Source organism: Morone saxatilis, unplaced genomic scaffold, assembly GCF_004916995.1.
Source record: "Morone saxatilis isolate NCDOM2014 unplaced genomic scaffold, NCSU_SB_2.0 Contig18, whole genome shotgun sequence".
NCBI classification, from domain to species: Eukaryota; Metazoa; Chordata; class Actinopteri; family Moronidae; genus Morone; species Morone saxatilis.
Window position 1 is genome coordinate 3,604,423 of NW_023339740.1, and position 13,152 is coordinate 3,617,574.

General features: G+C 39.5%; 1 protein-coding gene across 1 annotated transcript in view; it reads right to left on the reverse strand.

Moving 5' to 3' along the window:
* The window catches only part of LOC118328085 (cyclin-dependent kinase 18-like), a 50,510-nt gene that overhangs the window by 36,055 nt on the left and 1,303 nt on the right, over positions 1-13,152 (reverse strand). The window lies entirely within an intron of this gene.

Genomic DNA, 13,152 nt, shown 5'->3' on the forward strand with positions numbered 1-13,152 from the left:
AAAAATAAAGTACTTTTTAAAAAAATATTTAAATAAATAAAAATAAAAATGTTTTACTCACCATACCTTTTGGCCATAAAAATGAAAAACAAAGAGAGTATTTCCTTACTGTAATTTTATTCCTGTCAGCGCAAGGAAGGGTTTGACAGCATATTTAGACCTTCATGTAGTGAAATAATATTTATAGAAAATACAACTCAAAACTGAGTGTGTGGGGTTGCAATGGTGGCACTTAGACTCATAACATTGGTATTTCCAGAATGTTGGCAACGGCCCTGGCTGCATTTCTAATGTTGTTTGCCTGAAGGTTTTTGGGTTGCATCAGTAACTGTTGAATGTCAAAATACAGACAGTATTACAGTACAGCTTATTTAGATTGTCACAAATGAGATATTGCAACAATATTGTTTTGAAGTAAATGTTATTACAGTCCCACCAATTCATATTTACATGCACACAAAAAACGAGGTTAATGTGTCTGACTTCAACTACTGAGCTGTTGAAACTACATTATTGGACTTACCAAGGCTGGTTATTTTTGGTTTTAGTCAGACTAAATTTCATTATTTTGTCATGTGGATGCATATGTATAAACCTGGTTAACATGGCCGAAACAAATCGACTTTCTCCAGGAGAAATCTAGCTGGGGAAATCTCTAATCCCCTACCCTGATGACGGAAACCATGTTTTTCATTTACAACCTTGAAGAAATCATATTATTGCAGAAAGCCGACAAGTAATCCAGTGCCCTAAGTACATGTAAACCTACTGATTAACTTGCAGAGTTGTTGCAGTGGAAGGAATGGGTAAAAACATGAGCTGCCCAATGCAAACAAAATATTGTCCTTTTGGCCAGTGGAGCAGTTCAGTGGTTGTTGCTTCTGGGGGGTTGAGGAAGAGTGTGTTTGATTCAGCAAAAAGCCATATATCAGTGGTCCAGTGACCCATGTCAGCTCCGGTTAAATGAATATAACCCCCCTCGTGTGTACTCATTTAGAATGGTGCCAGCTGATGGAAAATATGTGGGGCTTGGTAAGATGGGCTTCGTGGTTTTATACAGGCCAGTGGGCACAGTCATCAGAAAATATGACACACAATCAACAATCTACCTACATATAAGGCACAGGCACAGCGACACACCACTGTGATTCATGCTGGGTGATGAGACACATGCACATGCTCAGATTCAAACCTTCAAGCAAAATATTTTTCTCTCTCTTTCACTTTTCCCCCCTACGCCCAGTTTGTTGAAATTGAATGAAGGAACGACCCTGAGAGGCCGGTAAAAAAAAGAAGCTCTGGCACAGTGTCAGGGCAGAGCATTAGCCCGCTAACAGCAAGGCCACAGCTTCATCCGACCGCTGTGTTTGTCCAGTGAAACCTTGCATGACAGCTTCCTGTTTCTGACAGCCAGACAGGCTGCCAACACAAGCTGTGATCTCTGGGAGGGTCATGGTGGAGGGGGCAACAATTGAGATGCAGAAAGTAAGTAAACAAACAGGAATAAACAAAGAAAGAAAGGTGATTTGCAGAGCATGTGTCTGAAATTTCCACATTATTATCATTCAAGAGAAGATGAAAACAGAAAGAGGACAAAAAAGAAGACACACTTAGACTTTATTTGGGTAGTTCTGAAGTGGTTTGTTATCTTCTGTGTACAGAGAACACTTCTTTGAAACTAAAGTCACAGAGACCAGTTATTATGATCACAGTAACACAAAATATAGAATAACACTTTCACAGTAGAGATGGGTAGCATATACCTACGAAGAGACACTAAGTGAGGCAGTTATGTATCTAAATAAGATAATTATACTGCTGTGTTATGTGTATGTGCTGTGTCAAAGTGAGAACACAGTGCTTTTTATCATTCAGGAATGTATGCAAAACACTATACTATATGATCATCCTCACATTGCTTTTATTTGCTTTATTCTTTCATTTTCCTCATACCTTGCTGTTAGACAGTGTGAGTTTGTATGTGTGTTTGACTGTGTGTGTGTGTGAGAGAGAGAGAGAAAGGGAGGGAAAGAGATACAGAAGCACATGCACACATCTGTCTGTGTCATCTGTGTATGTGTGTGATCGGTCATATGCGCTAAATCTGACCTTGGGCCTGAGGTTACATTACTGTGCGCTCCAGTAGTTCATATGGACTAAAAATTCTGCTTTGCTTGTACAACTGCGTGCACACACACACACACACACACACTCACACACACAGACACACTTTTTCCCTAAAGGAGATGAATGGTGGTGACAGTGCTGCCTCACAGAAACCAGAGTGGTACGAGAGAATTACTGTTAAACAGCTGGTGTGTTTAGTCTGCAATGCAGCTAAACCAATTTTAGCTGCCATTATCCAGCCACGTTCAATACACGCATATAATGGAGGTAATATAAATCTTTGCACCAGTGAAGTGTTTGCTAAAATCCATTGCAAAATGAGAACTTGATATAACACAACCTAAATTCATACAGCATGTTCACATAATGCCAGCAGGTCAGCTGTTTAGCCAGAGCTGTGGCCCAGCTGTTTGAGTCGTAAGGTACAAGACTGAATTTGGGTTTGTCCCGGTTCTTACAATAATTCTGAATGTCTACAGGAACAACAGGAACTATATAGTACATCAAAATCTGAAAGCCTGTTTTAAAACATGCTGCAGATTTCTGAAACCTATTTAAGTTAGTAAACAGAAAAAACTGCAAAGTAAATATCAAAATAACCAAATAAGATTAGAACTAGACAGATTATATATAGTTAAATTTAGATTGTGTCCCTGATTAGATCTACATTTAGACTGACACTGTGAAAATAGAAATAGGTTATTTAATCTATCTAGACTTTATGGACATAGAAAACAGACCCTTTTACCCTTTTCTCTGTTTTCACATATAAAGGTTTCACAACTTTGACCGTTAAACGGAATCGTTCTGTTAAACCCAAATATTGTTGGGAAATGTGCTTATTCGTTTGGTTAGAAAATTGACATCACTCTCGTGTTAGAATGCTTAATATGAAGCTAGCTAAGCTAGTAAGGTTAGCTTAGCACAAATACAACTAGCAGGAGCAGGAGGAATAGCTAGCTACCTTTCTATGTATTGAACAAATAAGACAGATATGTTAATAAGTGAACTTTAAGAATTTTTACCTTTGCGCAGAACCAGGCTATAGCTGTTTCCCTCTGCTGCCAGTCTTTATGCTAAGCCCACTGGCCCTAGCTTCACATTTAGCATGCAGGACTGATGATGATTTGACTTGATTTTCTCATCCCAATCTTGACACAAAAGGGGAATACAATTATTTTCTATATAACTCCTCAAACTCCTTTAAAACATCCAAATTTTCTTCCCCTTATCAGGTCGGGTTACAGTGGCAGCAGGCCAAGCAGGCACATCTCTCCCCCCAGCAATAATTTTTAGCTGTCATGGGGGATCAACAGGTGAGTTCCGGGTCTACCTGGCTCTCCTACCAGTTGGTAATGCCCAAAACACCTATACGAAGGAGCAGCAGCTCTACTCTAAGCTCCCTCTGGATGTCTGAGCTCTTCACCCTATCTCTAAGGCTGAGCCCAGGAAACTAATTTCAGCCACTTGCATCCACAAACTCCTTTCGGGTCAGTACCCAAAGCTCATAACCATAAGTGAGGGTTGGAATGTAAATTGCCTGGTAAATCGTAAGCTTTCCCTTCCAGTTCAGCTCCCTCTTCACCCCAACAATCCGCACCAATCCACCTATTGCACCATCTCATGCTCCATTTTTATTTGTCATATAAATACAGAATCAACAGAAAGACATTGTTTAGCTTGTAAACTGGTAGTTGTGAAACTTGGTTGGTCACCCACATTTTATGGCTAACATGTTAACTAACAAATTCAAACTTGGAGCCACATTAACACTCATATGGAATTGTGTTTTTGATCAGCTGATGAAAATAAGTCCAGTGTACTTTTATCTGTGTTCTGGTCAACACCATCTCCTGAGAAAAATATCGCTTAGCTACTAAATGTTCTTCTGCCCTCACAAGCTAGTTGCATATAACATCTACATGTACTTTATTTTTCTGTTGTTTGGTGTTGGGCAGGTAGCATACAATTAGTTCATCAGAGCTTTTTCTCTGAGAACAGCTATTGCTGGAAACAAGGTCGATGAGTTCAGAGTTTGTGAGCTGGGAAACCAAAACAATTACCTTGAAAGAAGCTAAACGGGCCTGTAGAGATGAGGCAAACTGCAGAATTCTGTTTGAGTTTGTACAAGCAACACCTTTCACATTACGCTTTTTCTTCATAAGACAGGAAAGGTCTCACAACTAAAGATAGCTGAGTTTGTGGATGATCAAATCTGTGTTTAGTCCATAATACACAGAGCTTTGTGTAGCCTGTTCAGATCTCCATAAGATTATATTCTTATGAACTCAAAGACTCTCCTCTCAACACTCTGATTGTTGCCTTAAACAACACTGTCGGACTAAATAGGAAGTTGGGAGTGACCAAAGCCAGGTTAAAGCTGCTCTCCTTCACTTCCTACAGGCTGCAGCGAACACCAGTTTTACCCTGAACACTATTCTTAAAAGGGCATGTTACAGAGACTTGGCTTAAGCCCTGTCTGCAACAAGTGTGATTGGTTTAAGAGATAGAAGAGTTTTCTCCCCCTTGTCCCACAGCAATGATCAATTCTGCCAGACATCTCTCTGTGCAGTGTTATGGAGAAAAACCTAGACAGACAGTAACCAACCAAAGCTTGTGTCCCTCTTTTTTAAAAATACAGCACACTTTTGCTTGACATCTTTATGACATGTTACACAAAGCATATAGTCAGAAAACACATGATGTCACATTCTCTTTGTTTCCTGGCTAAAGCCGTAATAAAGATGACCTTTTGTTTCCTCCCATCTTGTCTTTTCTTGGATCCAGGCCTCACGAGACAACAATCACTGCCTTATTTGTTCAGTTATATGGTGATACATCACACTCCGTATTCCTCTGCCTGACATTACCATATTTTTCTTCACTTGTTTATCTCATTGTGTCCAGCTCAAGTCATCCAACTCACTTCTCCTCAGATAATTTCAAAGAATATCTTAAGATAAGTGCTAATAATGAAGCTATCACTCTTAACAAAATTGACAACAGTGTTGACAGCAACAATAAATCCCTGTCTTTTTTTCTGTCTGTCTACATGTCACCCACTGTCGCCATGTACACAGTGGGCCTACTGTGTCCAGTGGCTGTGAGGGAATAACAACAGTGCTGGGGGGTCAACATCAGACTGGCCTATTGTATCACAGGCCACTATGGTTTGTGCAACAAGCCACACGTGTCATGGTGGTTGTTTTGTTTGGGGATTCACATGTACATACATATATTTTTGCAAGAACTCATGTACTTGATGCATAAGAATGTATTCTAATGATTCTCCCATGCATCTATTTCCTGCTTATCTAGTGTGGATGGTGGCAGCAGAATAAGTGGTAATAATTTAGACCTAAAACAGCTCTGCATTAAAACATGCAAGGGACTGTGTTGCTGTATGTGTTGCTTCAGATATCGGTGAGATAATGGAAACCAGCTTGGGGTTAAGGCTTTTAGGACATGTTATCTTTTCTCAAAATGATCTTGAGATAAACTCTAGAAATATGCCTTACCAGGAATCTATGTTAGGTATGTGATTGGCCAATGCAATATGATGCTGGATGATGTCTCACTGCGTTCCAGCAAAAGTTGCGACAGTTTTAACTTTTTTGCCAGACCCCACTGGATTAGCACCCCACTGTGTCAAAGCAGTAGCCTCAAATGGAGGATAGGGCTGCATTTGTCTACACAGGACCTAACGTCCTCCAGCTCTTCCTGTGTAATCCCTAAAGTATAGTCTGGGTCTGATTTGGGGTTGCCTCCTAGTTGGATGTGCCTGGAATACTTTGGCAGGGACCAAGGAGACATCCTAATCAGAGGCCCACAGAATCTGAACAGGCTTGAGCAGACTATTCTTAAGTGTGAGCCCAGCCAGCAAAGAAAACTAACTGCTGACACACAACAGTCTGCCTGTTGACCTCACACTCCACCTTGCCCTCAATCATGAACAAAACCCTAAGATACGAGAACTCCTTCACTTGTAGCATTGACCCACTCCCAACACAAAAACAGCTGCTGCTTCACACTTGGCTAAAAAACTGCAGCCATGCAAGTCACAGCCTGATGCTTGGTGGTTTATAGCCAATTTGTATATCTAGTTAAAATCTGAACACTGAGAAATGCTTAGAAATTATACAATCACAAAACACTTGTGATGGGGTGGTGGGGACTCCCACTTGATCCCTCACAAGATATCCTGTGGACATGGTCATAAACCTGCATGAAATTCAAACCAAAGGCCTCAAACTCAACACAATTTGAATATACAGCGTTACAAGGGCAAAATCCAAATGACCGGGAAAGGTTGGAAAAGGTAGAGGAGGGTACAACAGAAGTGTTAGCATGAATAACAACAGTCATCATAGCAGAACAAACAGAGAAGAATGTGAAATGCCATGCTATGTGCGGTGAAAAAAGGAATAACACCCATAAGAATTTAGGCAAGATTATATTTACTTCATTTTATAGGTCCTATAGCTAATAGGTCACTGTGGATTAATACTTGGTACACGTATCTATATCATACATATATCCCAACTCATCAAATACTGCTGCTTCATAATACATGTCTGTATGCGTATGTGTAGTTTAATGGTTAAATGTGCCATCGAAGTCGGGTGACTTGCAGTATAGAATAGTATAAAGAGTGAGAAAGTCCGCATATAGAGGAGGTGGGGTAGATGGGTGGGTCAAACAAACTCCCTCATATCCTGTTTAAAACCAGAAGTACGTTGACTTCTTCTAAGCTATGTAGGCTATGTATGTGAACTTACATAACGTATTGAAGTTACATCAGGTACATTACATAACTAAAATAATGTACTTAAGATACGTCAGGTACGTAACATAATTTGCTATCTTTTCCTAAACCATACCAAATAGTTTTTGTGGCTAAAGGTAACCAAGAAGTGTTTTTGCCTAACCCTATAACCAAGGTGAGACCGCTTCACAACGTTAACCACACAAGCTTTATTTTGAAAGTGTAAGTGCATTTCTATTATTGCTAACTTGACCAGACGTTGTATATTTATTATTGCTAGGTTGACTGCGGAGCTCTGCATGTCCAGAAATGATGCTAGTAAAATACCTCCAGCTTTATTTTTTGAAGTGTAGGGGCACAGACAGGCACACACACTCTTGTACGTATTTCCATACAGTAGATTCAAAATGGCTGAACAGATTTGTGTGAGCCTTCATGTTGTGTCGCCCTTAGCTTCCGGTTTTCCGGTGACAATTGAAGCAGTCTTAAAGACAGGAGAGCGGACAAGGTACGTTTTATCAGTCTGTTTTCTTGTGTCAATTATTCCCAGAAAACAGACTGATAAAACATACCTTGTCCGAGAGCACCTGCATAAATTACAGCTCCAGGGTGAAGCTTTAATCTAGGCTGACAATTACATTTTCAGGCAGTCAGAGCCTATATTAAGAGGATAGGTGGTCTAATCCATTTTTTAAATAAGAAAAATGCAGTGTGTTTGACTGCTTGATGAGGTTTTAGTTTACTCATTCCAACAGTCACTTCTGTCGATGAGCTTTCAACTCGTGAACCCAACCTACCAAAGCTGAAATTTAAAATGTCTCTGCTGATGATTTAGCCATGCCCCAAAAAACAAAAAACAGCAAATTGTGCTCATGGGTATGAGGAAATAGAGAGAGAGAAGGAAAAGGTTCAGTGGTAAAGGAAAACAGAATAAAAGGATTGAGAGAGAGGAAGAGTCAGGAGATAAAAGCAAAGAAAGCGGGATAGAGTTTTTTTTCGGAGTAGATAGCAGCAACACAGACGGTTATCATCCTCAGACAGACTCAGTCTAATGGACGTCTGTTTGTTTTGACTAAAAGCATGAAATTACTTGAGTGAGGCCAAAAGGGCACATTGTAAAAATTAGATTGGGTAACTTTCTGCTGGCAGGAATAAATATTAAGTTCAACCAGAGCTATTCAATTCAATTCAATTTTATTTGCTATCTGAACTGCAACTTACAAAACCCTTCAACTGTCAATACTTTATTGAAGCTTTGGTTTTATTTTCCCTCTTGTAAAGACTCAATGCTTTAAGCGTCTATGTTTGTGGACTCAGCTTAGCAGTCAAACCATATGTGTCCAACTTTTGATGCTGCTCTCCTAGTATGTAGGTCTATTGCAGCAGGTGCGTATGTAGGCGCATATAAATGTAGTATCTTCAACAACGCTAGTCACATGTCCTTGTAAATAAAACAGCTTGTTTCAGTTTCAGTTATGGCCTTGGAGTTTGGTCTTTGGAGGTAGTGTTTAGCATTATTCGCCATTGATTGTGTTTTTGTTTGTGTGTTCCTGCCGGTAGCTTTAGAACCTTGGCCTAAATTAGAAGCAAGGTTTGTGGTTATTTTACAGGCTGTAAATGCAGTGTTGCCATGGAATTTGACTAGGATCTATCGTTGTTTATCAAAACATATTGGTTAGTCTTTACACTCTTAATCTGTTGTAAACACCTGGACGTAGGTACATGAAGCTAACTCCTGCTTTGTCTCTGGCTGACACATTAAAAGGTCATTAGGTCTTTTTTACATACATTTACATTACATGTTCAGAATGATTTATTAATTATTTGACTAACCAGACAAAACAAACCATGACCATTAAATTAGTTACACACTTAATATTGCAGATAGAAATGGCTTTCAGTTTAATGTCAGAAAACGTGCATGGGTGCTTTAGGACTGTAGGATTCCTTTATGTCACATTATGTGTGTGTGATTATTCTGATGGTTGTTAGGACTTTCCCCTTGGGTTCTGGCTTATGGTCCTGCTTTTGACAGGAGCAGCTCTGTGACTCACAGCTTACCTCACACCACTCTCACACAACACATTATACATTTCCCAAGGTGGCTCCTGCCTGTGTCACTGCATGTGCGAGCCAACCTCTAATAAGCCATCACAGCTGCAGCACTAGACTAGCAACTTGGGAAAAAGAGGCCTGCAATTATGTAAAGCGCCTAAACACACCGCTGAGCACAACAGTTAGAAGTGAACACACTGGCCGCGCTCCTGCCCAGAGAAGAAGCAAATCTTGGACTTCAGGATGCCCAACCAATCATCAAACAGCTTCTCACTGCCCAGTGCCTGTCACAACATTTGTGTTTGTCCAGTGTTCGTTGAAAACAACATTATTCTTTATAAAGCACTGGCAGCCTCACATAGGGTGGATAATTTTAAATGAGCTGGATAGCTCGGCTGTGAATACATCGCCCGCCCACCTGTGAGGAGCTTTTGAAGCATACTGGGCGTGAGTGAGGAAAGCATGCCCAGCAACACTTTAGGTCCTTTAGGTCTTTTTTTAGTAATTTAATGCGACCCTGGCAGCAGCAGCAGTGGCGCTGGATGGAGCATGTGGCTGCTGCTGATGCACACAAGAACAGTATCTGACCATGTTCTTTATGATATTCTGAAAACTGTGTAAGAGTACCGTGGGCTAAGATGAATTTGTTATACTAGCAGGCAAAGCAGTATACCAACGTACCAACAAATGCAGTGAAGAAGACTGCAAGCTAGTAAGATAAGATCTTGTGAGATAACACTTTATTGTCCATTCACATGGAAATTTGTCTTGCATCGCATGCTCCAACAACCATTAGTAAATATGCATGTTAACAATGCACCAATAAGGATCGGCTTTGCAAATGTTGAAATGCATTCACACGTTAAGGTTTGGTGAAAAACGCTGAATGTAACCTTAAAAGAACCTCTGCAGGGCATCCTGTAAGACTGAGTAGTGTGCCAGAGTGTTGTTTTGGGCGAGTTGTGCGCATGTTCACATGCAACTGCTCATGTTACTGTGGGTTTATTCCACTTTATTCAACTGTTCACTGACCTATTGAGAACTACTCTCCAGTGGACAGTAAAATAGAGCATTAATGTGATGATATTGTTAGTTTTCATCTTTTGTAGTTAAGAAGTAGAAAGTGACGAAACACACTAGGAACACAATGTTCCTTGGTACAAAGTGCAATTTTGTATTTTGGCATTTCAAAACGGCAACAATAAATGCTTTGCATAACAATTCTGTAACATTAGTAACTTGCAAATAGCACACTCATGTTTGCTCACACAAGTTGAGTCTAGTGTTGACATAGAAAATACTACAGCAGTGACGGAGCCACCATATCTTATGTCGGTGATCTTTGTGTTGTTTGGGAAACAAGCTCCATCTCTAAAATCCAGCCATCGTAGCATAACATAGATGTGCAGTAAAGACCCATGGCGTCTCAGGTTACAGAGATGATGTATTTATTATCACAAAAGACACTTGCTTGCTGAAGCATTGAACCTTTCATCACAGTAGCCAGTGGTCTTGGTGCTGTGTGAAACGCAAACTGTCTTCCATTTGGTCTGTTTGACCAAATGTTTGCATGGGTTTGTTAATCTGTGAGTGGTGGTTAGTGCTGGTGCCAGGGCTATTGTCGAATATGGAAGGGTCTATCTTCACATTATCATGGCTGAGTGGGCCCGGGGGCTGTGTGATGAATCAGGGACTCAATAATAAACTGCTTATGTAAACATTACTATTGTGCCTCAGCTGCAGCATGCTGAGGCAAACCATTGCTACGATCGGCTGAAAATTACAGTAACAACCATTGTCAGTGTCAAAAATTTAACTGTACTGTTGTCATGGGTAGATATGGGCTCTGCTCGTGTCTAGTATGACCAAATTCGAAAACCAAAATTAAGACATAAAACTGGTAAAGACTGATAATATTGAATACTGAAAAGGACAGCAAGAATGAAATGTTTAGATAGATGATGTCTATGTCTAGCATATTACAGTAGCCCAAATTCTGTTCTGTATTTAAACATTCTACAAGGAGCTTTTAACTGCTTATGAAACCAAGTTAATACTGCCACCAGTCAGATTCGGTCAAATTCCCCTTGAAATCAATGAACTGAGATGATAGAAATACTCCTTTTTTTCCATAAGGGCTGCCAGAATTAACACAAAATTAAAGTTTCTTGCAGTGGCTTTAACTTGAAATACTATTGATGTAAAAGCCTACAACATTCGAAATAAAACAGTGCTGCCAGTCACAGTCACATCTTTATTTTTCAAACTACCAAATCCTATCCTATCTATCCTATTTTATTTGATTTACTTCCAAATACTGCTTAAAAACATCTTTCCCCCCTTACTGTCACGTACAATCATGTCGAAAGCTATGCTATTTAGGCATTGCATGGTATGCAAGTTACCACTTTATTATTTTTGTAATAGTGGATTTTTTATTGAGGGAGTAACGTTAAAGGACCAGTGTGTAGTATTCAGTGACATCTAGCGGTGAAATTGCAAATTACAACCATTTGAATACAGCTCAGCCTTAAAAAAAAAAAACAGGTGTCCCTTGGGTGCTCTTTAGTTTGGGGATCCTAGTTTAGAACCGTTGAAGAAGTCTGAGGCACTCAAGAGGGTAGTGATTTAAAAATCCTTTAATATCTCATTGCTGTTTACTCAGAGAAACAGGTAAACGACATGCCTACACATTTCAGCCATGCACTGTTACTGTGAGTAAATAGTAGAGGTGAGCATTGTTCCCCTCTAAGACGATCTGATATGTAGATACATGAGTTATGATATGATTCAGGGACGATGCATTTTAATATAGAACAGTTTGGTTTGATTTGATGCAATACAATGGCATCTAATTCAGTTCTTAACATTTGTTTAACTTCAACATCTATTTTCCATTCTAAATTAAAAAAGGGACATTGCTCTTAAATACATGTATTTAAAAAAATACCAGGGAATTGGAGGTACATTTAGATCAATCCAGGGGTCTGTGTACTGATGTAGTTGCATCTATAACGTTCGAACCAATCTCTGTATTGGTAAGTCTTTACAATCATAGTAAATAGCCATGCTTTTTAAATCACTATCCTCTTGAGAGCCTCAGATTTGTTCAACAGATCCTCCTAAATGTAACATATTGGACCTTTAAGATGCATGTCCCAGGCTAAAAGTTAACATAGTCAGCAGCTGATGAACATTGTTGAACAGAGTTTTTTTTTCTTTAGTTTTTTGTTTTAACCCTATTTTGAAGTTTACTGTTGAAAATACTTGAACAAGCAAAACAGGCATTCCATGTATGGTGTTATGATATAATGTTCCACTTTTATAAAAGCAAAAAATTGAGCATGAGGACAAGTAACAAGTTTGGCTGAGGCTGATGTGAGAGCAAAACCTTTCCAAATCTAATAAAGAACAGGACAGAGCTGCTACGTTAGCCTAGACTCTGATGTAATTGCAGCCAGGACTGCCTCCCACACAGTAAGTGTTGCTATTGAGAATTTCTGACGTAACCTGTAGTCACACAAAATAATAGTTAGCTAATTGTATTGTACTCCTTGTACAACGGCCTTGAACATAACACTAGGTTACAACTGTAGGCAGTAAGCCAGTTAGCAAGGCATGCTAACATTAACTGCTTACACCAGAGCAGATAAAACACAGTGTTTAATCCAGTCTTTATACCTTTGCCCATGTGTTTTGATTATGGAAAAGTGAGAAAATAATTTGCACAAACCCATGCACACTGCTTCAATCATGACATGTCTGATTGCGGTTGCAATGCTATGATTGGGGTCAGTAAGAATCTGCCCATGTAATTATCAAATTATAGCTGCATTAAAATGATACTTAATTATTAAAAACACTGCATGCTGTAACATGAAAAAGAAAAGTAACACCTCTAACAATGCATTTTGATGCCTATGAAGACCATAAAACATAATATAATCATGACTTAACACATTGTTTCAGACTTCTTGTTGAGTTCAACATGCAACACTTTCAACAGAAGTGCAACTTCTCACTGACTGTTTGACTTAGTTATTTTTGTAATGGAACTACAGCAGTCTAAACTCTGTATGACTCAACAAAGCATGACAAAGATATGGAAAAGGGAACCTGTGCATGTACACTGCACACACACACACACACACACACACACACACACACACACACACACACAAACACCAGACACCCAAATTACACCC